The sequence below is a fragment of the Corvus kubaryi genome, unplaced genomic scaffold (genome assembly GCF_017639235.1).
Source record: "Corvus kubaryi isolate FWS band 111438036 unplaced genomic scaffold, C.kubaryi_AGA036_p1.0 71, whole genome shotgun sequence".
In the NCBI taxonomy this organism is placed as follows: domain Eukaryota; kingdom Metazoa; phylum Chordata; class Aves; order Passeriformes; family Corvidae; genus Corvus; species Corvus kubaryi.
The window spans coordinates 17,017,374-17,045,345 of record NW_024582059.1 but is presented as its reverse complement, the minus strand read 5'-3'; the positions used below and the strand labels follow the sequence as shown (position 1 = coordinate 17,045,345).

The window sequence follows — 27,972 nt, the reverse complement described above, 5'->3', positions numbered from 1 at the left end:
AGGAGGTGGCCATGAGCCCATGTGAGGTCTGCATCTGGACTGAGAAACTTTATGTACTGCACTGCTTTAGGAGAATTGGAATAACAGAAGACAGTGGAAATCAGTCCCGGAAGAGGGAGATTCAAATAAAGACCAGATGATTATTGCATTCAGTAAAGCTGGCTCAGGAAGGTGTGAATTACACACTTTCCTGCACCACAGAGGCCTCTTGAGCTGTAAGCAGCATTTATCCTCTGGGAACACAGGTGGTGATTCCACCTCTGTCCCCAGCTGGATTTATTTTCAAGGAAGCTTTACATTCCACCAGCAACTCAGTGAGTGGTTCACCAGCGGAGGCCACTATGGGAAGGTAAAAAATAAGCATGCTTCGTCTCAGTTCCCTGGCACACCTCCACTTTCTGGTCTTTTATTTATTTATTTGGCGTATCTGCTCTCCTGCACTTTTCCTCTTCAGCATTCTTCCACTACAGACTGTCTTTCCCTGACAGGTTTTCTGCTGCATTGGTTTGAGGTCTATTGTGTTGCAGAATTAGCCTTCCAGGACAGCCAGAAAGCTTCCTTCCAGTGAATGAGAATGCAGTAATTGTTCAGAAATTTACTGACCATGAAAATCCTTCATTAATAGGGGAGAATAGACCTGATGACCTTTTGTATTTTTTCTCCTCCTTTCTGTAGCTCTGAAGCTTTACCCACCTTTCCATGCCACTTCTGTGATAAAGGCAAATTTTACAACTCGTTTTCAGTGGGCAGTCCAATAAAATTGGCTCAGATGATACCCCGCAGAGAAAAGACTACGTTCCAATTAACATTTGCAAACACATGACATGATGACAAGACACTAATAATCCTTTTTCCCAGTCACCAAAACTGTGGCTTTACCTCTTCTAATCAAGAATGACTTTTTTAAACTTACACCCTATTTTGATGCTATCTGACTTTATTTTTCTGTAAAGACACAAATGATACAAATTAATCTTATTAGTGATTTGCTGTTGTACCAATGCTCTAATATGACTATAGTCCTTTCAGCCATCTGCTCTAGTTTTCTCATGCTCTCATTCCTTCAGTAGGTATCTAAAACTTATCTTTACTTTTCAGTAGAATGTTCAATAGAATTTTTCATTTTGCTTAAAATACAGATTAATGGCAGAGAGTTGTCAAAAGACTCTAAGAATTATAATTCAATACAGAAGTTGCTTTTTTTATGGCCTGACATTTCACCCAATCACTGCTGTCACTTTTGTCCTTCCTAAGGATAAAAATATGCTATGGAAATACAAAAAATCCTACTATCATACAAAGATCTTCTTGAGCTCCTAATTTTAATAAATGTTGACAAAAAAGTCTACAGCACTTTAAAATGTGCTGTAAGACTTATTTTCTTTTCTGCTGAGAGAGGGGAAAAAAAGAGGATGAATGGTGACACAAAGCAAATTTGACAGTGCTTATGTAAAATGAACGAACCTACAACAAATTCTATACTCCGATAATCGAAAACAAATTCATGCTGTTTTACCGTGACCACTTTATATGGAAATTTAGGGATATAATTCAGAACAGAATAACAGCAATTATCATACTCTCTGCATTAAATTAAAACCAGAAATGTTGATCTGTCTAATTGTAGGCATTAAAAAATAACTAGTTTCAAAAAAGAGGGATGCAAATGGAAAGATGCCATGATGACATTCCTCTTACAAACAATTCTGCCTTTCTCCCTTGGCTTTCAGTGCTAAATTGTCACCTATTAGAGCAGATACTTGCTTTTTCTGGTTGCAAAAGGAATGGTACATTCACATGACCTATGTATTTAAATATTGTGGGGCTGGGGGAGAAAACAGAAAACCACAGCCAGCTAGAAGGAAAAAAGCTATGGATTTCCCTTTAGATTGGTCTCCATGTCCTTACTGTTGTCTGCACGCTAATGGGTATTAAAACTTGCTCAGCAAGTGACAAAAGTTACTAACAGTCTGCATCTTGCAAAAGAAATGGTTAAAAAAGAATTTTAAATCACCCCTTCAACAGGATATATTTTGCCAGAGGGTAATAAAGGGCTAGAGGAACTTTATTCAGTCCACACCATTTGTGTTTCTTTGCCAAGTATTACTATGATAATCATTCATGTTTGCAACATAACCTGGATTAAACTGTGGCCTTTATGAGCTCTGTCACTGTTTTGAGAGAAGAGTGAGTTCCATGGCTTATCAAAATGATGCTCATCTTCACTGTAAAATATAAAAGTAATCTTCTTCATTGAAGGTTATTTCTTAAGCAAATTTCTGGCTTTGGTCACTAAGGCTCTGAAGGTACTTATCAAAGGCTCTAAAGCAATTTCTGCAAGACATTTCAAATCTCCTTTTCTTCTTATTGTAAGAAACTAGAAAATTGCATTATCTGAATGGTTTTTACTAGGAGCGTGGGAGAAAATTTGAAGGCTAGAAGTTCAAGTAGCATAAAAACACAGGAGAGAGATGGGAAGGATATAAAACATTAACTGCAATTGATGCTTATATTCCTCCTATGATCTTGTCTGAGATTCTCTCCTGAGGGCAGAGACCCCATGTAGAACATGAGGCTTTTCCTGCAAGCCCCAAAAGATGGGAACATGTCACTATTTTTCAGCTGCCAAAAAATGTGTGTGCAAATCCTAGTGATAAAGCAAATGCTATTCTGCTCTCTAATATCCGAAGAACTTTTGGACTCTGAAATCTGCATGCATGGAGAGGCATATTTCAGCCTATATTTAGCATCAGCATTCAGCATAGTTTTGATAATAATGTCATATCTTCAAAGCAAATGCTGGTTGCATGTGTTGCTGGTTTTCTCAGTAATAAGCAAAGTCAGACTTTGTATTTAGAAGCTCTGTTAAGTGTTCTTCAACATTTTACCAGTAGACATACAACAGCACTACTGGATGAAGGCTAGCCCACTCCGTTATGTCTTCTTACTCCAGTATTGAAATTGTGTATACCACTATTGAAATTGTGTTCTTTGGCCATTCAGCGGTTCCAAGAAGTAAACAGTCTTGTCTTATTGGCACAAATGCAAACAGAAAACCCATTTGAATGTCCAGCATCTGCTACTGAGTTTTAAGCTTCCACATGTGAGTGTGAGCATTGGAACTGTATTTGTTATCTGAAATCAAACTCCTTGAAATATAAAGACTGCACTTTTTGGAGTCCTGATACAGATGCAGCTAGAAAAAAATCCAAAAAAGGCTATGATTGCATTTTTTCAACAAAACTCATGCATGTGCACTGTGTTTGTACCTGGGTCAGAAACACATTTAAGCACTGAACTTCCACATTTCTGCAAAGGCACTGAATGGGAGCAGAGAAGAAAAAAAACATTTGAATTCTCTGATACTGCCCAAGGATTTTTCTCACTGGTTCTCTGCCAATCCCATCAGCCTCCTGGTGCCCCAGGAGCTGTGCAGGCCGAGGGCAGAAAGGCCAGCAAGTGACTTGCCTGCACTACTGCACTTAAGCTTGGCTTTAAATACTGACTTAAGCAATTATTTTAGTTCTTTCAATAAATCTAAAAAATATATGTAATGTGCCAGCTACCTGAAAACGAGGAGTAAACAAATCCAGAGATATTCAGATTTTTTCCACAGACATTTTGCGCATGACAGAGGAAGCTAAAATAATCAGGCGTTTTTTGCGGATCCCTCATATAGGTCTTGTCTTTACCTCTCAACTAAAATAGTGAGAAAAATATTAGTATTTTGGAGAGAGATGTGAATATTTTTATGAAATGTGCCAAGTGGAAAAACCAGGGTGGTGGAGGATATACGGTTTGCTCTCCATGACTAGAATCTGTATATAAGAGGAGAATGATGGCAATCCACAGCCGTGTTGACAATTCAGACATACAGGAAATACCCTTGTAGGAAACTAATACCATCTGGGTTTGGCCCAAGATGTGTGAATGAGAAATATGTTTCTTGTTGAGAATGCAAAGATAGTTTTGGACATTGCAAAGAAGGAATGTGTTAAGCATGCACAGTTATAAAAATGAAATAGGGTGAGGCACTGCATGCATATGGAATAATTGGAGGAATATGTTTGTGTGCGTCAATAGCTGGTGCAGACATGGAACTTCAGAACTCATTTGTCCTAAGACAACCAGTAAATTACTATGAAAAATGTCTTCAGTACAAATGGCTGGAAGCTCTCTGGATAAGGACAGCATTGGAAAATGCTGATTTGTCCAAGCCCCTGCTTTCCCTGATGGAAAAGGAGGTTTGCTTGTGACACATGTTGTATTTGGGGGGCAGAAAGTGAAATAGTTTTGAAATTCTTGAAACATCCAGTTTTAATACGTGTAAAAGTGGGAACTTTGATTATTTCAGTGGGTTGTTTTCAGTTTAGAAATTAGTTTTAGTTAAAAGAATGTCAACACTGAAATGAAATATTTCATTTGACCCTTTCTGAGAACCTTTCAGTCCACACTTGGTGAGAGTTTGTTTTCAAAATCTCAGAATATTCTCACTTCTCTCTATCCTGTTCTTGCATTAACTGTCTGAGATTTTAGTGTCTGTTCTTGGCATTGGAAGGCTCTCTGGTTTTTAACGAAGCCATTGCCAGCATTCTGAGGTTCTTAAGACTCGCTGCCTGCGGGATGGATTTTTGCCTCTCCCTTGACACCCTCATCTACTTGTGAAAGCCTCAGCAGTGCTGATTTTTCTGTTATTTGTGAGGATAATGAATGCCTTGCATGCATAGGAAAAAGTTCCAGGCTCTCTTTTTGGTGCACATTTTCCTTCTTCTCCAGACTAGCCTTGAGTAGTATCATCCTTCCCCTAAGTTCAGGCTCTAAATGCTCTTTTGAAAGGAAATTATTGAGAAAATTAAAGGTTTGCTGGTCTTTCATGTCTGTCAAGATTCTGGATTAACCCTGTTCCAGGCTCAAACACACTCATTATACAAATTATCTGTTCCTTAACTGAGCGATGCTCATACGATGACAGTAAAGTGGCTGTTATTTTATCTTGGTCTTCATTTGGTTTTCAGCAGATTTTTGACACATCTGATTTCTCACTGTTAAACCCTCCTGGAGATATTTATTTAGCATGTATTAATTGTTTTAGTGCTTATCCAGAAATCAGAATGCAAAAAAAAAAAATCATTCTTGTATTTTCCATTCTTATTTAGTATACATTGAACCTACCTAGCACCTGAGAGCTCTGGACAAGCTGACCAAAATCTCTTGAATCAAATGTTGTTAAGACACTAAAGGCACACTTTTGGGTATCTTTGATTGATGGGTTACATTCAGGTTGACATGGGCTGAATGGAGAAGCAGTGAGGCTGGAGGCATGAACAGCAGCCTTTTACAGAGCCCACTGCAACTGCAAGCACGAGCAGATCAGCAGGGCTGAGTTCTCTGCTTGTTAGTTAGTAGCCTATGGATGTATGACCTGATGGTAAATCCATCCCTTGTTCCTTGAAAATGAATCATTAGTACCCCTTTCAGCTTCATTATAGAATTGTGTTATATTAGTTCATAGAATCCTAAAATGGTTTGGGTTGGAAGGGACCTCAAAGATCTCGTCCCAACCCCCCTGCTATTCTCAGAGACATCTCCCGCTAGACCAGATTGCTCAGAGCCCCATCCAGCCTGGCCTTGAACACTTCCAGGGATGGGGCATCCACAGCTTCTCTGGCCAGCCTGTGCCAGTGCCTCATCACTCTCATGGTAAAGATTTTCTTCCTAATATCCAATCTAAAGCTGCCCTCGTCCTTTGCTAGGCTGCACACACAAAGCACTGCTTTCACTTGCATCTCCTGTGGAACGTGCTCATCTGCCTTGCACATCTGCCTCTCAGGGGAGGATTTATAACTGTGCAGAGCTTGGATTTTCCAAGCTGTTTATGCTTAGGTGTTATGGACACATACTCACTACATACACTTGCATCCAGCATTAAGGTGAAGGCAGTTTTCCTTGGCCTTGTAGATTAAATTCTCATCAAATGTAATTGTTTTTGTAGCCCCAAAAGTGGAACATGAGTGGGTATAAACAGTGCACACATGCTTGATTTGCATATCTTAAGGCTTAAATAAATGGTCTTTTATGTACCATGAATTGCTGAGACAAGAGGGTGGCAAAGACTGAGAGGGGGCAATTTCTCAAAAGCTTTACCAGTAGGTCTTGAAATCGGCCTCAGAAGTTACATTGTGAACCTTGCCTTTGCACACCTAATGTAAATATATTTACGTGGGAGTTGAGACTATCTAGAAGAATTTATTTTATAGGAAAGAATAAACTGATGTCGTTATGCCTCCAACATTCAATTCCACTGTTGGGGAAAAAGGGTTTTGAAAATTGTGCACTTGATGTATGTGCCTGTGTATTTTTAAAGAACTCATTAAATTATGGTTGTACTACGTATGTTAAATATTGACATTTCTGAGTGGGGTTTAATTTTTATTCTGCCAAGTGTTGTAAATTCCTGTTTTGGATTCTGAGGATTTCAGTGGAGGTGGAAAACCACTAATAATTTCTTCTTGTTCATGCAACTTATATTCACTTGCATGTTTTAACTTGAGACAGACCTTTTCTGTTAATGCTGATAACACTGTTCTGAGTGTAAACCAAACTCTTTTGGAGTTGGAAAGAGAAAAATTTCCTCAAAGTAATGGCAATGATCATCACCTTAATATAAAATTTTGTTTCGTAAGGCCCTAATTCAGCAAGCATTTAGGCACATGCCCAAACTCCACTGATTTTTTTTTTGGTAGTACAAAACAGGAGAACATGAGGCAGCCAATTCTCTTCACTTCAGCGTTTACTTGACTTTTGGTGTCAGTAAATGAGATCTGATACAATGGTGATGAGGGGATTTATCAATCAAAAATGCTTCTGATTGAGGAGGGAAAAAAATGCTGGAAAAAATCGAGTATTTTTTCTCTTAATTAATCTTACCCCAAGATTTCATAAAGATTATTTTATGGTCTGTAGCTAACGTGATGGTTATGCAGCTAAAGGCATTATCTTCACATCATTATAATGAAACGTAACACTGGTATCCTTGACTTTATTAGCCAGGCTTCATTGGTATCTGACATTATATATTTCCTATTATAAATCTAAATAAGAACTTACATTGACCTGCATTAGACCAAACATTAAACAATTTACTAAGATTACAACTTTAGAAAAAATAAAAGAGAAAAAAAAAAAAAGAAGTCTTTTAGACCACCAAGAAACAACCATAAATTTAAGGAAATATGAGGTTTCCACCATGTGACTTCCCCTGCAGAGTTATGCAACAGACTGCTGTTACTTAAAGGTCATACATAAAAAATTTATGGTACATTTTTTAAGAGATTTATGGTGTTTCTATTTATACAACTTACATGTCAACAATTTAAAGGTATAGTATACTAAAATAACAAATTAAACTCTAATCCCTTTGAATCCTTGATAAAATAGAATGCTTTAATGTAAGTCATATATAAAAGAGGTTTAATAAATGTATCAATATTAATTGATGTGGTATGTGTGATGTAATGATTAGCTGTTTATTATCTATTACAGATCACTTGCTCATTTTTACCCTGAAAATCATTTGCAAATGGGGCTGGTTAGGGGAGCATTCCTTGGAGCACAGCCCCATTACATGGTGATGTAGCTCTCTTTAGAATTGCTCTGCAAACCAGTCTCAGAATTAACTTTCCCCCTGTGTTGAGATGAATTGATATGACCTAGACATCTTGTTTTGGGATATCTTTGAACTCAAATAGACATCATTTATGGACGATGTTGCTGGATTTTCTGGAAGTAAAAATTTGTAACACTGTGTGATGGTACCAAGCCTTAAGTTATTTGCTGAACTTTATTTGCTTTGCACTGGAATGAAATGAGAGCAGTTAGGCATTTACTCAGCATTGCTGAGGCAAGAGGGTGGCAAAGACTGAGAGAGGGCAATTTCTCAAAAGCTTTCCCAGTAGGACTTGAACTCAGCCACAGAAGTCACATTGTGAACCTTGCCTTTGCACACCTAATGTAAATATATTTATGTGGGAGTTGAGACTGAGAATGCATCACTTTATGCCAGAAGTCAGAGCCATATATGCAGGTCTGGCACGGATTATTGATGCAAAATTCATCCCTGAATTTTGCATATTAAATTAATTCATGAATACGAAGGCTCCATTGGGGCACAGCATTTAAGTACCCTAAAGTGTGTAAGCACTTTGACACCATAAATATTAATTTCTCGTGAAAACAGTCTTCACGGATAAACAAAGGTCCTAATACACATTACATCTATGAGCATGCTCAACCATAAACACGTTGATAGGACCATTGCCTTTGAGGTCAGCCATAAACACTGTGCTGAATGGGGCAATAGCGTCTGGAGAAAGATACTAATATGGTCATGGAGATTAGGGGTGTTGTGGCCTAATGTTGTCCTCAGTAAAGAGCCTAGGAATGCAGTTTGGTGGTGCTAAGTTCCTAAAAATAGGGAGGGGAATTCTCCACAATTCTTTGACTTGCTGTGCCACCCACCAGATTTTAGTTGTGGAGTCTCTACTGACTCAACTCATCGTATCTTGTCCCTTGATGACTCTCACAGTATTCGTGTCGGGATGCCATTTTTCTGGGCCTGAAAAATGTTTCTTGCCTTGCCGTGGGAGACACTGTTTTATTGGTCCTTGGCTGCTGCTGTCTCCGGCCCTGAAGGTAACACAGAGCACCTGGGCTGTCCTGCAGAGCTGGAGCTGATCCTGTAAGAGGTCCTCAGCAAAATTACCCAATGGACCTTTGTAAAAAGTACTTATGCAACCCTGGATTACCACATTTCTTGCTGTAAAATAGAGCTCTACAGGTTCTGTGGATTTTGGATGTTTTCAAAGTTGTGGCACCCTGTGATTTGTCTTTGCTGACTGCAGAAACATATCGCTATTCCTAAACTGGTCATCACCCCTTCATCAGCATAATTCATTTCCATAGTAAGAAACTGTTGTAAAGAAATTAGCTACAACTGTTCCAGCAGAGTTTATAGGTTCGTAGGCCAACCCAAGCAGCAATTAATTTAAAAGAAGATGTGATCATTTCCTATCTTTTATGAACATTAAATAATAACTTTTTTTTTTTTTGACAAAGGCGTAGAATAAGAGCTGATAGTATCTATGGTATTTTAAAATATGAATATCTTTTATAAACAAGAAAATCACAAAGTGTTAGAAAAGAATAACAGATACGGCATTTTAAAAGCTGTTTTTCTTTATAACTCTAAGGCTAGAGTTTCAGAGAGAAAACACTAATAAAAATTAGTCAGTCATCATTATGATGTCATTCTCATAATTTCCCTTGAAGTAAACTAGCAAGTACAAATAATATTTGTAATGTCTGACATCATCTATATAGCTTTCCATATGCTCAGACTTTGGGTTAAATTTAGTGATGTTTCCCATTTGTTAGAGAGAACACCTTCTGGGTGGAATGGATTTCATTAAGAAAATCTCTCTGAAGTTAAGCCATCTTTGTAACTTGTTTGAAACAAAATAAATCCAAGCCCCAAACAGTCCAGGAATGATAGGAGTACAGCAGTAGCAATTTGTCAAAAATGTGATTGTCTGTAAGAACCAAAGTTTCAGTCCCAAGTCTGAGGGCTTACATGAAAAGAGGAACCATGCTTTTCAGTGTTGCTCTCTTCAAAATAAGTAAGCATCATCATAATTGTTTCACATAGGAAGCAATTTTCCCTTCCACGTGACAAATGCACATTTATCACAGTTGGTCTGCAAAGGCTTCTTGGAATCAAACTTAAAAAATGTTTTGGAGGAGTCATGGACTCATTTTTTGTTGCTTCATCATGACTGGCTCATCAGCATCCTTGTTGAGTTAATTTGTAATTTAATTTGAATTATCAACTGGAATTATATCTTTCAAGTCATCTTTCAACGATATGCAGTACACAAATGATGTGGACCAATTTAATCCAAAGACCCCTGACAACTTTTCCAAATAGTACATAGCATTACTTATTATAAACTTGAAATTTAAGTAAGTATTATTCTTTATTCCTGATTTTGTTGTTGTTGTTGGAAGACTTGGGCATCTGTTTTAAATGATGTCATTATTTACACATGGTGACTTTTGCATTTGAATGGACATTAGCTAAATGTGACAGTTATTCAAATTCAAAGTAGAAGAAATTACTAGAGTTGTCAGAATATTGTAATACACTGATATATTATTCTTTGATAAATGCCAGCATTTTCTATTACCCTCCCTTCCCCCCAGAAAGGAATAGGAAATTCACACATTTGCAATCTATACTTAAGTACTGAATGGAACAATTTCTGAAAGAAAAATAGCTAACATAAACATAATTTCTTCTTTAGAAATATGAGGTATGTAATAATTAGTAGAGCCTCACTAAAGCTACAGAAACCATATTCCCTTAGGAGAAAAAGAACAATAACTTCTGAAAAATGACAGGCTATACACAGTTTGCTGTATCTGAGGAATAAAAATGTTACTGCTTAAATGTATTTAAAAGCAGTAAATTTGCTTCCTCTACAAATTCATAAACTCAGAAAGATTTCCTTGCAATTGTTCTTGGAACTGATAGAGGAAAATCTCCCAGGGACACACAAAATGTAATAAGTGTAATATGAAAACTGCCCTTTCTGCTATGAAGATTGAAACAAAGCAGATACTCTCCAGAACACCAGCAGGTTCCCCTGCTCTCTGTCCATATGGGCTCTTCCCACAGTCTCACTGCATGAGGGACTTATGAACCTCGTCAGAGCTGACTGTATGGAAGGAATGTGGGCTCAAACATTTGCAGGCATGCCACAGAACCTCAGCAATCCAGCCTCTTGTTAATTACAACTAATTTTTCATTATGTTGTGGAATTTTCAGCTACATAGCTGTGTGTGCACATCTTAGTAAGTCATGTAGCCAATGCTTGCAATTAAATTACAAGCTTTGCAAAGTATAAGAGGTGTATTGAAAGCTGAAATTAGTAGAATAAAGGGTTGCAAGTAGGTTTTCAGCTTTTTAATTTGAAACCTTCAGACTTCTTGATTGCAGGAAGAAGTCTGAGAACACAAATCAAACTAGAAAGTAAGGAGGCAGTGAATTTCCACTCCCCCTGTTTTCAAATGGATTTTTTTTAACCACGTGGCTCTTAAGCCAATTTCATGATTTTGGAGTCTGCCTCATGCGTGTGTGAATGGACAGGATTGAAGGTACTTTACATGGCTTATTTAAAAATAACATCCTAACCCAAGCTATAAATCACAATAAGTATTTAATGCCTTACGTATATAATAAATATTCAAGTCTAAGTATCTGGTTACAGCAGTGATTAAGAGTTCTGAAAATCAACCCCTTAAAGGACAGTCTTCAGTGGAAATAGTGTGAGCAGTGAGGCTTCTTTCACACCCTTCTGTGTGCATGTGCAGTTCACAGCCATTAAGTCAACAGCATCACAGCATCTGCTATTTCTGAACTCTGATGCACATCCATACACTTGGCAAATCTCATCTGAATACTGCTTTTTGAGGAATTAAAGCAAATCTTAAGACAGAGAGGAGCCAGCTTGATAGGAAGTTCTAAACCTTACAGTGTTTAAAGCAGCTGGATGGGTTTCATGGTGGGAAGAGGGAGAAAAGGATAAGAAAGATAACTTGGGGAGGGCCATCTCTAGATTCTAGTTTTTAAACAGAAACCTCAATCTTCGTTGAGTTGGAGAAGAACTACCTCTGGGTAGCCCAGCCAGAATGAATGAATCAGAACTACAGATACAAATTCCTGCCGATTTTTTCTTTTCCAAACCCCATTACATTTGCAACAATGCAGGCAGGGAACTGACTGGCTGGGGACAGCTCTGCTGAAAGGGAGTGTGGGGTCTCAGCAGACAGCAAATTGAACATGAGCCAGCAGAGTGCCCTGGCAGCAGAGAAAACCAGCCGCAGACTGGGCTGTTTAACAAGAGCACAGGCAGCAGAGAAACCCATCATCCTCCCTTCTCTCTGCACTCAGGAGGCTGCAGAGAGGATACAGCACCTGGTTCTACAGCCCCTCAGTACCAGAGTGGTGTCACTACACCACAGGGAGTCCAGTGAAGGGGGGCTGGGGACTGGAGCATTTGCCCTCTGCAGAGAGGCCGCCAGAGTGGGGCTTGTTCAGCCCAGGGAATAGAAGAATTCGGGACCTTGTGCTGCAAGTGGGGTAGTTAAGTGTGGCAGTGAAATTAGAGAATGACATCCCCATTGTAACTGTCCTCTGCAGGAGTCTGTGACCCTTATGCTAGTCTAGGATTTTTGGGAAAGCATTTCTGTGGCAGGTATTGTTGGAAAACCCTAACCAGTAAAAAAACCCCAGTTCACACATCCAGTCTAAAGATCTAACCTATCAAGCTACTGGCTATGTTGTTATGGACTTTGTCTCCTTTTCTTTTTCTGTTTTTACTAGAATTTCTAGTCTTGACCTGAGAAGGTTTCCAAAGAACCTTCCTAAAAATCAGGAGAGGAATTCTGCACTTGATTCATGACAGGGACTACAATCTGTAACCTGCATATCCTGGATAATTTCCTTGATCTATACAGAGCAATGATGGGTCCTTTTACCAAACGATATTAATTTCATGCAGCAGCACAGCAGGTCTCTGTGAGCAAGGACTACTGACTTTATATGTGCCTTTGAAGCGGCCTCTCTGAATTTAATTGTCTTATTATATATTGTGTCCAATATTTTAGAGTTTTATAAGCATCCCCGGAAGTGTATCTTGACAATTCCTAGTTACTCTTGGAAATGCTTTCTATTGCATCCATGCCTGATACAAAACAGCCACATATGTGAGTCTGATAGAGTAAATGAGTTAGCAAGTTACCAAGCTTTGCAGCATACCTCAAGTTTCACAGAAAAGCTAACTTTGAGATGCTTGGTTCTGTCCCACACAGAAAACAAACACTAACACTACATTATTTCTGGACAAGGAATCTGAAGAAAATATTAAAGGTGATTGTTGTATAGGCGACCATGCCAGCAGACACAGGACCTACCTGCACCCAGTTTTATTGACAGGTGACCCAGGAAAGCTACATGGCTGCTGTATTTTTTGCAAACAATTGGCTAATAAATTATAGTAGTAGAAAAGCTACAGGTGAATACTTCATTAATTGGTGCTGAATCGAAACCATCAAGGCAGCAGCGTGTAACAGACAAGTGATTATGTTGCTCAAATGTCATTCCTTTTAAGTGTGACAATTCAATTTGTTAAACTTTTTCATCAAAGAAAAAACAGAATGAAAAGGCAATGTTGCCTTCTCTGAAATGTATTACTTCACCTATTTCTTCTAGATCTTATTTTTTCCAAGTTAAATATATTTTTAGGTTCCATCAAACAAAACCCCTTTTCAACACTACTTTATTCAATTGTATCTTGCTGTACTGCTGAGGATGCTGGTGAATTAAATAGTGACAGTGTTCATTACCCAAATACTTCAAACCCTCTCTTAGATACTGCTCAATGTCTGCTTTTTATAGTTGGTTAGACTTTTGGAGTTATCACTGACACTTCTTATATTTTTTCCAGGATAGAACAGAATAAGGTGAGAGAGCTCTTTTTGTGTTTAAGATTCTTTACGTTATATTGAATTTCTGTGCCATTTCATTACTTATATGTAAAAAAATTCTCTAGACTTCTTCCCAGCACACTCAATCTTGTATCACCAGCAAATTCTGACACTTAGTTATGAACTTTTCAAAGTAACAGCTGATTTTCTGGAAGCAATACGAGACTACACATTTTAAAATTATTTTAAAGATATGGATTATTTATTTCTTCTATTTGTTTTTCACTCCTAATTTAGAAGTGTACTAGAGATATGTCCAGAGGGGTTGGTATAGAGCAGTTCTTGCCTGAGTGCAGTCAGAACCATAACAGGGTGTTTTTGTTTTATGAGCAGCAATCTCTCATACCACTTTCTTCAGAAACACCAAATAAAAACTTCTAGACATATAAACTACTTTTTCTTCATTATCTCACAGATTCTTTGACAGCATTCTGTTTGTGGCAAGAAATTAAAGTATAAACAAGATGCTTTTTTGACCTAATTTCACAATTCTCCTAATTTTTCATCTAGGATTTTTGTGGCTTCTCCTTTCTCTGTTATTTGAAGGATGACCTTCAGGGCCCTTTTACAGCCAAACTCAGAGAAGAAGTTTTGTAAAAACGAATAGTACAGCTTCATTATCTTAGCTACTGAAATTTTCAATTGCTTTAGAGCACTTATTTTCAAGGTAATTTATGCTGGTGCTTTCCATGATTTCTCTTCTCCCTGTTTTTTTTTTTTTCCCCTTCTCATCCTACAGGTGGAGAAGCAGCAAATGTTAAACACCAGCTATAGGATGTGCTTTTCTCAGTATCTCTTATGGAAAGAAATCAAGTTGTATCTTTTGCTTTTATGCTCTGTTGGTCCACCTAACCAGCCGCCGACAAAGATCATCATCTAGTCTGAGAAAGTTCTTTTATCATGATGTCTTTAAAATTTCTCTGTATTTTCCCTATTTGTCCTTTAAATTTCCTCTCAAACCTCAGAATGTTGTTCTACCATGAATATTTATGGAAAACTCCTACTTACTCTGTCAGAGAAACAATGGCAGGATATAACCCTTACTCTGGTGTTCTGAATTTATATTCTGCTCTATTAGTGTCACTTGAGTTGGATTTCCATTTTATTATAGGATTATTATTTTTTGGGGGCCTGAACATTCCCTTGTACCTTGTAATATTTCTCACCTTCTTCATTCCTGATTGTTCCAGTATATACATATTTTCCCTGAGTCTAATAAGGTACTTTTAAAGAACCTCCATGCTGCTTCTATGGATTTTAATTTCCTAACTTTCCCCTTCAGGCTATTTCTAACTTCCTCAATATAAAAATCTTCCTTTTTTGAAAAGTACTGTAATATTATTACCTTATGGTGGGTTCCCACGGGAGGATGTTGAGCTTAATTATATTATGGTTGCTTTTATTTAGTGGCTCAACCACGTTAACTTCCTGTATCAACTCGTGTTTTGCTCAAGATCTGCATCAAGACTGGATTTGCCCTTTCAGTATTCCATAGAAGTTGTGATACCTTACAAGTGAAAGCCCATGATGATGCCCAGTAATGTGTCTCAAGTCATCAGTTGTTGCTGGGCTAAGATTCAGCTGAAAGCAAACTTTAGTAGTGAGCTATATGGTAGTTCAGAAAAGTAGATTGAAATATGGTTTGTCTTTGAACTGGATCCACTGCTTCTCTGAACTTATAAACATGACTTTGAAAGAATGTACACTGTTTTCCTGATTAGAAGTCCCTTCTCTTCTTTTTTTTTTCAATTACTCATTTATTTCAACCCCAGTTTTAAAATCTATTTCATTGGTAAAGCATTCTCAATAACAGAAGTTGAAACAAATACAGACGTGTATCCTCGTTCAACACAGAGCTATGACTATTACATGTTATGAGAACACAATATTTGTCTGTACTAGACTCAATTTCTTTATTATTTTAAATCCCAAACTGATTCTCTTAAATCGAACTTTCCTTAAATTTGCCCAGAGAGAAATGTTTGTTTCATTAATGTTATAATTTGTGGTTCACATTTCAAAAGAAAGCTAAAAATAATTTCTAAAATAGTGTGTCTTTCTGACATAAACACAGCTAACTTATATTTTTGCAGTTTCCAGGATTGTTTCACTAGTACAAAGCAGTAAAAGTATCCTGCTCTTTCCATTTTTCTTGTACTATAAGAACCAAGAAAGCAGGAATTTGTTTAGCTCATTGGCTCCATTTATCCTGAGCCAAGACCATGATCTTGGAAACCCTGTAACTTGGCTGAATACAGTACAAAGTTCTTTGCAAAAAGCCAGTGCAATTAGAACAACACAGTGTATGTTCAGTCTCAAAATTAAGGCGATAAAGTTTCAAACAGCTAGAGCTGAAACAAAGTATCATGGACCCAGACCTTTAATCAGTTGAACACAAATCCTAATTCCTCTAGTTTTTGATCAAATGAAGAATTGTGTGCTTGAGGACAGTATTAGGAAAACACTATTCTACCTTTTTGTAAATGGCAGAATTCACACGGAAAACAAGGAAACATAATGGAAGAAGTGCAAGTTTTGTGCAGTCCAGCCTTGGGAGATTCTCTGAATACTCCAGACAGAGTGATACTATAACACAGCAATACCCTTTGCACTTTCTATTTTATCACTGCTTACTCCTGAGTGGCCATACACAATTTGCTAAGCAAATCAGCACCTTGCAGACTCTGTTTTAAAACCCAGTGCTTCAGTTTTGAAGCTGGTTTTTTTTCCCCCAACACCTCTCCTTCACTGCATATTTAGATCATCTAATGCATGGGTAAGACATTCTCTTTACTTATTATGAAATCATCTGTAATATCTATCTTGATGAACTACAACACTTAAGGATATCAAATAAATAAAATTCAGTACCAGAGATTCTAGTTCATTATGTTTCAATTCACCTAAATTTTCACAGGTTGTTGAAGGTACATTTTTGTTTTATTGAATAAAGGAATTCTCAGGCTTTATTAAAAATAATTTGAGTTCTGCTCAAATTGAGAGTGATTTTCTTTAATGCATTTTGCTTGGGGTTTTTTTTGACCATTCATATAAAGTGATTAGAGAAGTTACTAGGTTAGTAAGGAGCAAATGAAGTTCACTTCCCTTAGTCATTTGCTACCTTTTTTTCCTTAGAATACTAACTCTTGGAAGCTGAAATATTTATGCAGATAGTAAAATAAAATAAAATTTATACACATTGATGAAATTTATATGCATCCTATACAAAATAAAAGATTATGGGGATTGTATAGAACTATATTCCTTTTGGCTTTTTATTTGTATCATGTATGTTTAATATCCTATTTTAAAAGCAGAAGTTTATAATGGACAATATAGGTTTTAAGGAGAAAGTATCTCTACAAGAAGTGTAAAATGCTGCAAGCTACAAAATGCTGACTCACTAAACTACAGCAAAACCACAGTTTTGAATGCTTCTGCTTCCAAAATGACACTACTTTTAAATTAAGTAATCCATTACACATTTCTTTACCAAACATTTGTAAATAAAGGGTTTGATCCAATTTTACCTGCGGCCTTCCCAGCCCCACAGGCCTTTGGAGAAACATGGATCCTGTCTGTGAAATCGTTTTGATTTGTCCCAGTGAGGGGGAACTAGCAGAGGGGTAAAGCTCCACAGGGGCTGGTTTCTGTGAGGCAGTTCCCTAATATTACCTACTTTTGGATTTTTCTGCTGCTTCAAACTTTGGACATGATGTTTGGAACTACCCAGCATTTGGCAGGGCTGTGATCTGTAAGTCACTGTGAAGGCAAACTGGAGTAATCTCGTAGGTGGTTTGTTAAGGTTTGTTTGATCTTCTGACTTATTCACACAGGCACACACCTGCCTGTTACATAAGAGTGCTGACTTCTTGCTCTTTTCCTCAAAAAGTCACTGGAGCAATCCTGTCCCGATAATATTGTCCTGTCATATCTTGTAAGGCCATTATGGGGAAGGAAAAGAGCAGCAATGGAAGCTGCCACCATTTCACATTGCTGTTAATTTGTTGAGATCATCAAAGTGCTCAAGGTTTTAGCAGACCTAAACATGGTCTGCTACTTGATAAAGAGAGTCAATAGTGCTTGGTCACATCTTCAACTAGGCCTCTGTGAGGTGTACAATATCATTTTACATCCATTACTAACAATTAAGCATTCCATTTGTTATGGAGAGGTATGTATTTTCTTCTAGGAAGAGCTCAAGTAAGTATTTTTCTTATGTAGTTTGATACTATAAAAACCTCTTCTCATTTACACTACAGCATCACGCAGATCCCTTCATCTACTGCCACTTGTGTGTTGTCTCCAGGCTGTTACAGTGATTGAAAATCCAGCTGATGGGGATTCACCAAATTTTTTAAGAATGCCAAAAATATGAAAGCTTTTTGGTGATTTACTCCCTCTTGTATTTCTTTTCAAGGCATTCAGTTAGCATAAAAATAATGATTATTACATAAAGTTGTTGCAATTCGGCTGTAGGGATTCCAGTCCAATGCCAGTGAAGATAGATCAAGGTTTTAAAAAGTATCTGCTGTAAATTAAAAACAAATGGTTGAAAGTATTTTGCAGACCTCTCTCCCACAGATTGTATATTCAATTTTCCAAATTAAATCTGAGAGAATATTACTTCATTGAGATTTATGGAATAATTTCTTTAAAAATTCCAGCAATATGAGAATGTAGGCAGACACTGACAATGAAGAAAAATGTCAGCTACTAAGTGGTTTCATCTTCGGGAGCTTTTTATTTTTCTGGTAATGAGAAAAATTAGTTCTGACTGCTTTTTAAAGCTAAAATTATATATAAACCATTAATCAGGGGCAGATCATTTGTCCAACTTTTACTGCAGAGGGGATAAAATGGGTGGAAAACATGATAATATACCAGTGCTCCATTGGAGGAAGTGTTCCTCCCTCAATCCAACTTGCTGATCCTGTCTAAGGAATAGGACTTAAGAGCTTGTGAGAAAATGTGTGTAAGAGGATATAAAGGGAAATTGTTCTGTGGCATCTGGGGGAAATATATATAGGAATAGCAGTTGAGCTGTATTAACTATGAACATAAATGTGTTACTCAGTTTTTCACCTCTTTCAAGACAAACACAGGACCCATTTTCCATGTGGCACAGTAGAAGGGATGTAACAAAAGGAAACCATAGCTCTGATGGACAGGAAAGCACAGAAGAAGTCCCAAGGACACAGGACTGGTTTTGAGAGCTCCAGTACGTCATGGCTTCCCTGAAGGATTCTTAGGAACTCATTACAGATTTTGGGGTGTCCAAGAGCTTAAAGGGATGATGAATCCTGGAGCCTTAGTGGACTGTTAAACCTCCTCCCCTTAAAGAAAAACATGTGGTTGAAACTGTGTTGGCTAAAAACCATGGAATTTTCTGCGTAACTTTATTCCTTCTTTGCCATTTTGTGTTGGCTATCATGATCTGCCTGTTACATTTCAGTAAACGCAACAATTTCCTTTTAATTAGATAATTGGCATGTTATTCATTGGTTTTGATCACTTCTAAATTCAGCTTTTGGTTTTAACAAATGTAGTTTCAGAAGATGATGGATTTTTACATTTTTTAAACCGCTAAACGTTCAAAAAGGATTTGTACACATAACAAAATTAAAGTAGGGATTATCTAGCACTGTGTGTGGGATACAGCTATAATCTATACAGTGCATGGAAAAGAAACTGGCATTCTCAATTGCACTGCACACATCTCAGTAATAACAGGGTATGAGGCATACAGTTTCATGGAACACCCACAATGAAAATTATTCTTTCCAAACAGAGAATTGTTTTGGAATAAGTTAGGTTAATTGGCACCATGGGATTCCTCTCAAGGAAACACAGAACATTAAAATCTACACATGTGCATGTAAAATGATAAAGTATTATCTTCTTTCCCCTCTCAGCTCCTCAAATCTGAGCCACGCTACCCAAAATCAACAGAAACGATTATGTTTTGTTGATTCAAATTTCCTTAGAATAAACTGGCAATTCTTCATCTGGTCAGCTTACAACCTGAGAGCCACTGCAGTGTTCCACAATTGCTAGCTCGAGTATGGTTATCTAGTGCAGTCTCTCACACAAAAATAGAGGTCTCTAGAGCTTTTTGGCACATGCTTTTCAGAATGGTAAGAAACTTCATTTTCAACAGAGCTATATGGTGCTAAGATACAGCCTCTTTCAAAGGCCTGTTGTGCCCCTATTAGGATTAGAACCAAAATCTGCAAACAGTTAATGAGAAATCCAGGCACATTTCACTGTCATTATACAGGCTTTGGTTAAAACACAGTATTTTACAGTTTCTGAATGCAGTTGAAGTATATTAAGTCCTCACAACAGTATTATCACCCTCTAAAAAATTACAAAGAACTTATCGCTGATAAAGGAAAAAAATCTTCCTTCTCATGAAGAAGGCTGAATTCTCATGCAGACTGTTCTGCTGTGTGCATTGTGTCTGTTTTGTTTCTTTTTAAGGTCTCTATAACCAGGGATATTCTATGTGGTTTATCTTTAAAATGTCCTGATTTTTTCACATTTGGCCATTTGCACACCTTAACTATTATTTCCGAGTTTTCTCCTCCAATTATGTTAAGACATTTATAAGCAATTAACTCTGGTGCCTAGTGGGCAGGTCCCAGGTGAGGTGTGGCCTCAAAAATGATGTGCCACAGGTCTGACTGCTGCTCTTCTGACTTTTTGGATGAGTGAGAAACCCCCATGTCCTGTGACCTGACATCACTTCACCTGCAAGTCCTGTGCTGAAAAATAGTCTTCATCACTTCCCTCTGCAGTCTCCAGGGGAAATCCGAGCTCTGTATTGGTTGCCTTGTCATTTTTGCAACAACACAGGCAATGTAGCATTTCAGTTTCTCAACAAAGACATCCTAGAATCTCCCTTTTCATACACTGAATGAGGAGTCCCAGGACACCCAAGAATACCTCAAAAAGGTATCACTGTTATACACCAATGAGTTTATTCACCTTGCCCCCCTGCCTGGGCCTATGCACATATCTTACATGGATTTACCATTTGATTAGTCATAGAAATACAGGGGAAGGACAGCAAATAGAGTTTGCACTCAGCACTGGTAGAATCAATTGTAGAATGAAATTAAAATGAAATCCTGCTCTGTCCATCATAGGATATATGTCATACTTATGTTCTGTACCTCAACATCGTTGTTTTAGAGGACTATCCCTATTTTTCATATAGAGATGAGAGCCTGGTCTGGTAGAACAATGAGGATTTACTTTCCAGAGTTTTCATGGAGTTTGTTTCTGAATAACTGAAGAATTGCAGGCCCATTGGGTTGAAGAAGGAAGAAATTTAGATAGGATCTCTCAATTGTCCTTCCAGTCCTAAAGCCTGGAGAGAAATACAACCTTCCACTGCTCCCCTTTCTCTCCATGCATCAAAAGAATCCCTTTTGGGACTAATTGGTCACAAATTTAGTAGCTACTGTAAGTTTGGCTTTCTAGAGAGCAGAGAGCAAATAACCTTTGTAGAGAGTACAAGCTAGTGCTTAGTGGAAGAAAGCACAGCTTGCTGTGATGTCAGGGCAAAAAGTTCAAGAAAGGTTCATTGATTTCACCCTCATCCAAGTGTTCAGAGGAAAATAAATTGAAATTGCTGGACTTGAATGGAAGGAGTAGAATGAATTATGTGAATTGTGGGTGTGCTGTCAGTAATATAAATCCTGTGGATATCAATGGACAGTGTAGGTGTTAACTTAGATCTGTCTGTGCATCAGCATGATGCAAAACCAAATGTACACATCCAGTCAAGACGAATATGTGAGAAGTTCTATCGGTGACAGAACTGAGCAATTCAGCAAATAACACAAACAATCTGATTCTATTCCCACACTAAGTTTTAAATAGATTTTATCCCTGCTTTATTGTAGTTTTCTGTAGTCACTCCTCACTGCGAAGACAGCACAACCTATTATAAGCTTATTGGAGCAGGCTTTTCCAGTGCTGGAGGTAGTGGCAATTTTTTAAAAGTTTTTTATTTGATTATATATTGAATGACCTGAGTAATACATATTCATGTGATTAAATGTTACAGAATCATGGAATCATTAGCTTTGGCAAAGACCTCTGTGATCATTAAATGCAACCATTAACCCAGCACCACCATGTTCACCACTAAACCACATCCCCAAGTGCCACATCCACCTGCCTTTTGAACACTTCCAGGGGTGGTGATTCCACCACTTCCCTGGGCAGTTGTAGCGGGTTGGGTTTGTTAATCGGGCAGAAACACCAATTTAGTGTAGTGGTTTGGTCCACAATACTCATTACTATTCCAATATCTTGACACAAACATGAAGGCACAGTAGATGTTTCACTACTAATGCATTCCAGCAAAAAGATGCCTGTGGTGACCAGATGCTCATTTGATCCTGAGAAACTCTGGAATAATTGGCTCATAGCAGCACAGTTAACATATTTAATACCTGAAAGTCTACTCCCATAGTCTTATACTGAATGATGAATTACTGTGTTCCACAGCACTCTTCATGGTATCACAGAAAATTCCTACCTGAATCGCTGGATCACTCATTAATAAGATTCTGCAGGACTGAAAGCACTTGTGCTCTGATACAAAACCTACCAAAACACAGCAAGAGATATATCTAACTTTTAACTCATCTAAAGGCTATTCCTTGGAAATTTGCTGAGCATACACTTAAAATAATTGTCAGATATTGCTGAGCATACACTTAAAATAATTGTCAGATATTTCTATGGAGTTTTTTCCCTGCAAAGAGAACTGGCTGTTACAATATTTATAAGGAATTATATAGGAATCTAGCATTTAAAAAACTTTGGGAATTAAAAACTTACATAAAGTAGTCTTGCTAATATTAATTTGAAAGCAAAATGAACTAAAAAGGTGACTATGGCTTAATATTTAGGGGAAGTTTCTGTTTAAGTGTTTCTGACAAGGAAAACCATAGTCTTAAAGCAGAGAAGGTGACAGAGGTCGAGTTTAACTCATATGTTCTCAACCGTGATCTCTGACACTATTTAACTGAGACTTTCTGTCCCTTTTCCCTTCCCTCCTCTGCCCTGCCCTTTCCTTCCTCAGAGACTTTGCCCTTTATCATGGTATTCCCATGAGATACACGAGAAATATTTTATTGCTAGTTAAAAAAAAAATAAATATCTGAATCTCTACACAAGTGCAAGTGGTAATTGCATAATGGCAAAATTAAGGACACCCATTTTGCAGGGGTTTCTGCTCTCAGCACTGCATGAGGCAAAGTGCAGCAGAGTGCAGCCGTTCTTGCTGGCTGCAGAATTTATGACCCTGTATCCAGCAGATACACACCAGAGCTGCACCAGAGCTTAGTCACAATCAAAAAGAAAACAAAACAGAACAAAAAAAGAAGGAATAAACTGAAAATAACTTAAGGATCAGAGATGACAAGCAACTGAACATGAAGCCCTGCTGCAATTCTGTACCTAAAGAGCTCGTTCAGTTGGTGGATTTATAAGTAGAAAATAGAAAAAAGTTTATGTCTTACTGCTGCCAATGGTAAAATCAAGTCCCTTCTAACTACAGGGACTTGATTTTACCATTGGCAGCAGTAAGACATAAACTTGGCTACTTTGTATAGTTCTAAGGTCCTTAGTTTTAAAAGGATTTGGGGAAGTTGAATGATTATAGGGAAGGACCACAAAAATGATTTAAGGACTAACAGTTGCAGCCCTAGAGCTACTTAGCTTTTCAGAAAGTATTCTGAAAGGTGATTATAGCATTTAATTCCCAAGAGAAGGGGTAAGCTCCTAATTTTTTTGTTGGTGCCAAACCGTACCTTGATGTCTTCCCTTCTGAACAATATATTTTAGACCAATATATTTTAGACCAATACAGGTTTTTGGGCTCAGGAGAGAAGAAAGTAAGTGAAAATTGATGTAATAGGTTGTGCTACATTTTATGGTGACTGCTACTAACCTAAAGATTTCCAAATCTCAGAAAATAATACAGTTAATAAGATAAAATACAGTCACAGGAGTATGAAAAGTTGGAGAACTGCTACAGCATTGACCCTTTTTTGGTAAGTCAGATACAATCTTGAGTACAAGGTGACTGGACTAATCTTGTAATAAGAGCATATTCAGCATTGTTGCATCTCAAGAAATCATTAAATCCAAGTATTTAGAACATTTTGACACTTTTTTTCCCCCTGCTGACTGCATTATGGGATAAAATCAGACTAGCATGATACTTTTGGACCCTTTTAATTATTTTGCCTAAATTTTGAGAAATATCTATTTGAGAATAGATTCAGACACATCAGTTCTAGATAATTAATTAAGGTCTCCTTAAATGCTACTTAAATCAATAGCTTCTCATTTCAACTTTCTGCCTCTTCTCTACTTGGCAATAGTTTAAAACAGAAAGAAAATAACAGTAGTGAAATTCAGTCTGAGAGAAAAAAGGGTTTTAATATTTTCATTAAAAAATGGTCTTTGCTACATAACTTTGAAGGAAGAACTGTAAAATGTTGCTCTGCAACTAACAGCTGCACAAAATAATGGAGCAGTAAATCACCAAAACGGGGAAGCAGACTTTTAGTTTGGGTGGGTTTGGGGTTTTTTTTGGTAAAAGATTCTTTCTTCTGAATATACTCAGGATAGTTTGCAATATTAATGGGAATGCTAATATATTAGGAGATGGAATCAGTATTTTCTCCACTACACTGGGCTAGATATCCCTAAATATCCCTAAATATCACTAAAAGAGCCTAGGTGCATGGCCTAGATTTGAGTTACAGGTGCATGTCTCATTCGTCCTTGCTCAGCTCTGAGGCAAGACCGAGGTACACGGCTTCTTCTTGTCACCACATTCCTGACATAGGGAAGGAGGTAATGGGAGGGGGCTGGCCAAATGCCCAGTCCATGCACACATACTACTACAATTCTTATGTAGCCAGTGTGACATAAAATGCATTGGGGAAGGCCACAGATGTTGAATTAGCAAATTCTTGATTAATATCCATTCACGGCTTCCAACAACTAAGTTAAAAAATAGAAGATCAGGAAGGCATTCCTGCTAACTGTGCTGTCAAAGAGATTTAGAAATTGGGAGATGTGCAAAGAAAAATTGGTTCTTAAGCTTTTTTTTTTTTTTAATCTTCAGGAATCCTGCCTCTAATTTTCTCTTGAGTAGGGCCACCAAGAAGCACAAGTCACCATCATCCATTCATGGAATCTATCTCTGTTGTGAAACACTTCTCCACACTTTGCTAATTCCTTCTGAGATACTGGCAGCAGATAAAACTATTGCTGCTTCTTTTTCATTTGAACTCCTTAAAATTAAATCATGTAATTGTCAGTAATTTTACTGTAGCAGCAGTTTTCAAGCAGAGAACCTCAGTGACTTCAATGAACATTAAAAGCCAATGGACCAATAAAACTTAGGCAAAGAGTTGTACCCTTCTTCTTACTTACTTTCTGTTTATATCCACAAACCTTCCCAGGAGTGATGGACAAGAAGCAAGTCCAGACAATCTACTGATGTGCTTAGGGCAGCAGGGCCCATGAAGAAGCCCTGCAAACTTGCTCACAGTCAATGTTAGGGGCTCCAAATGAATTTCATCAACACAGGGACCAGTCGATCCATTAGAGAAACAAAAAGGCATCTTTTTTAGGAGGGAAACATGACTTATACAATGCAGTGACCTCTCTTCCTCTGTTTTTGTATATTATTTTCCCCTTATCTGACTGCCAGTGCTGTGATAAGTGAAATATGTTAGTGAGATCAGAACTAACCTCCAGGATTATTTTTATGAAAAACATACATCACTTCGGTTTCTTGGTTATATCAGCCTGAAGATAGTTTTAAGTCCTTTGGAACAGATCTGCTACTTTGTGACAATATAATGATTTTATCACTGCTAAATTTCCTCTTGACATTAGAAAAAGAAGACAAAATTAATCACCACTATTTTATTCCATCTATCGGCATTAAAAATATCTTAGTGGGATAGCTGTCCGAAATTCTTTTGAGGCATCAATTTAAATTACCTTTGCTTCAACCACAGTTGCATTATTATTATTATTAGCATGGTCATTATCATTATTCTAATTATTTACTGGGTACAACATATGTCTCTAAAAGTTTGAAAAAGTATTTTTGCTGTTTTTACTGTCACTAGAACTAAACATTTGTATTCAGGTACAGAAAGAAAATAGCAGAAACTGCTTTTTTCAGGCACTTGAGTATAAGAGAGAAAATATTTACACTTCTTTTTAGGGAAAAAATATTGTTTGCTTTTTCTTGCTATCATTGCTCCAAGGCTGGAAAAGAGGTGAGCAGTTTTTGTTTTCTTCAAAGTGTGTACATCCAGATTCTGTTTCCTGACACATGTTTCCTGAGTGAGCACAGAGGACACATTCCATGATGTTTGCACTGTGCAAGTGGATGCAATGTTTTAGACAGATGTTTGTTGAGGTTTTTTTAATTGCCGACTGTTCTGCACTGCCTGCTGGAAAATCATCTATCCACAGAGTATTCTCCATTACTGATTTCTAGTATTGAAGTGTGTAACAGGTAAGTAAAACCAAATACTCTATCAAGTAGTGACAATGCTACCATTGCCACAGTGATCTCCCATCGTTGTAGGTAAGGGACCATGGACAGTGATCACAGGAATCAGACCGCAGAGGATACACATAAAGATGTTTAAGAACCTGTGTTTTAAAACTACCATTTTGGTTACATGGGGTTTGGGTTTTTTGATTTATTTATTATTTTATGTAATGTACTTATTCCAGAAATTCTTTACTCTTTCTGTTTAAGAGCTGGAGTCTTGCTCCTAGGCACATTCCCTTTCTCCTTACCTGCAAAGTACATAAAGCCTCTGTTCTTGCCAGCCTGCATTAAACATTGCAATACAATTATCCCCAGTCACTGGACTGTTATCTCAGGGAATTGAATTAGACTTTCCAGATTAGAAACATCAAATTATTTACACAAAATGTTATAGTTGAAACAGATCCAGTGTAGAGCATTATATGATGGTTAGAACAGTAAAGATTAAAAAGATCAGGTCACTGATTTAAAACAGAACTAAAAGTTAAATCTGGTCCTGAGGGTACCTGTTGAGAGTTGTATCAAGCAGGTTAGTGCCTGTTCAGAAGCATGGAAAATCAGTTTTCCATTTAGCCTTGCGTCTAAGTTGCAGCTGTAAAAGTTTCCTTGAGAAAGGTTTCATTGGGACCAATAACAGTTCTGTGGAAATTTCACTGTCAGTTTTTCACAAGTACAAGTGATCAGGACTTTTGGTTAAGAAATACGGAACAGCCTTAGATGGTTGTTCAATAACACCACAGGTAAGTCCCTTCTGTTTGGATATCTTGAACATAATGGTTACTTACAGGGGCAGAAATGGAAGCATTCAGCAAAACACAGAATAATAGAAACTGGTTTTTCTCCTGAAAAAGGTGCAATTATGTTTCATTGCTCTCTTTTTCAACACACACTAAAAACTCTGAGATTTGATCTCAGAAAAGTCTATCTTAACTGGCCTCTTGCTCTTATAGCTGAAACAAAATTATCAGTTAACGTGTGCTATGCATTTTAAATCGATTAAGTTCATCCCAATTATTATTTAGGATCACTCTGTCAAGTGTTGACAATATAACTTTCATCCGTGAAGGCTTTTTCATACATAGTCCTGACTGTTCTAGGCATAACCTGATTACAGTTTAAAACTTCTTTATATATCTGGATTTTACTTACATTAGCACCCTGAATTGTGACAAGAAATCAACATGGAACAACACTTGACAACATTCCCAAATTAAAATATGCCCCAGCAGACTTAAGAGTTTTCCCTTGGTACTTACCCCATAACTAGATGTAATTTCTCACCTCCACCTTCCAACATATTCCCATCAATGCCCATTCACCACTCATTCCCCTGACCATGAAAGTGTTCCCAGTAAACAGGATGGAAGCTGTAGCACCAGCCCTCCCTTGTGTCTGAATTTAGAGGGTCAGTCACTTTTATGTACCCCTCCAATACATGCAGTTTTAAAGCAGCCTCCCACCTAGGGCAGCTTGTGCTACATTTGGGGTCGAGTCAAGAGGGAATGAGCACCCCTACTCCTCTCCAGGGCATCCCTGAGCATTCCCAGGCCTCTCTTCTTGTCCAGCTCCCTGGGTATCACTGAGCACCCGGAGGGCAGGGGGGCCCTATGCCAAACTTGCTCCCATTGGCACCACAGCAAAACTCATCTGAATTCAATGGGATGGAAATGAGCCCAAAGGATGAAAATACAAAGATAATGCTGTGGAATGCTGGTGTTGAATAGTTTCATTTGAATTTAAAGTGAGGAAAAAAT

The 27,972-nt window shown here is 37.6% G+C and overlaps 1 protein-coding gene across 1 annotated transcript in view; it reads right to left on the bottom strand.

The window, feature by feature from the left end:
* Positions 1–27,972, bottom strand: part of LOC121674883 (hedgehog interacting protein) — a 75,519-nt gene that overhangs the window by 31,705 nt on the left and 15,842 nt on the right. The gene's annotated exons all lie outside the window — the stretch shown is intronic.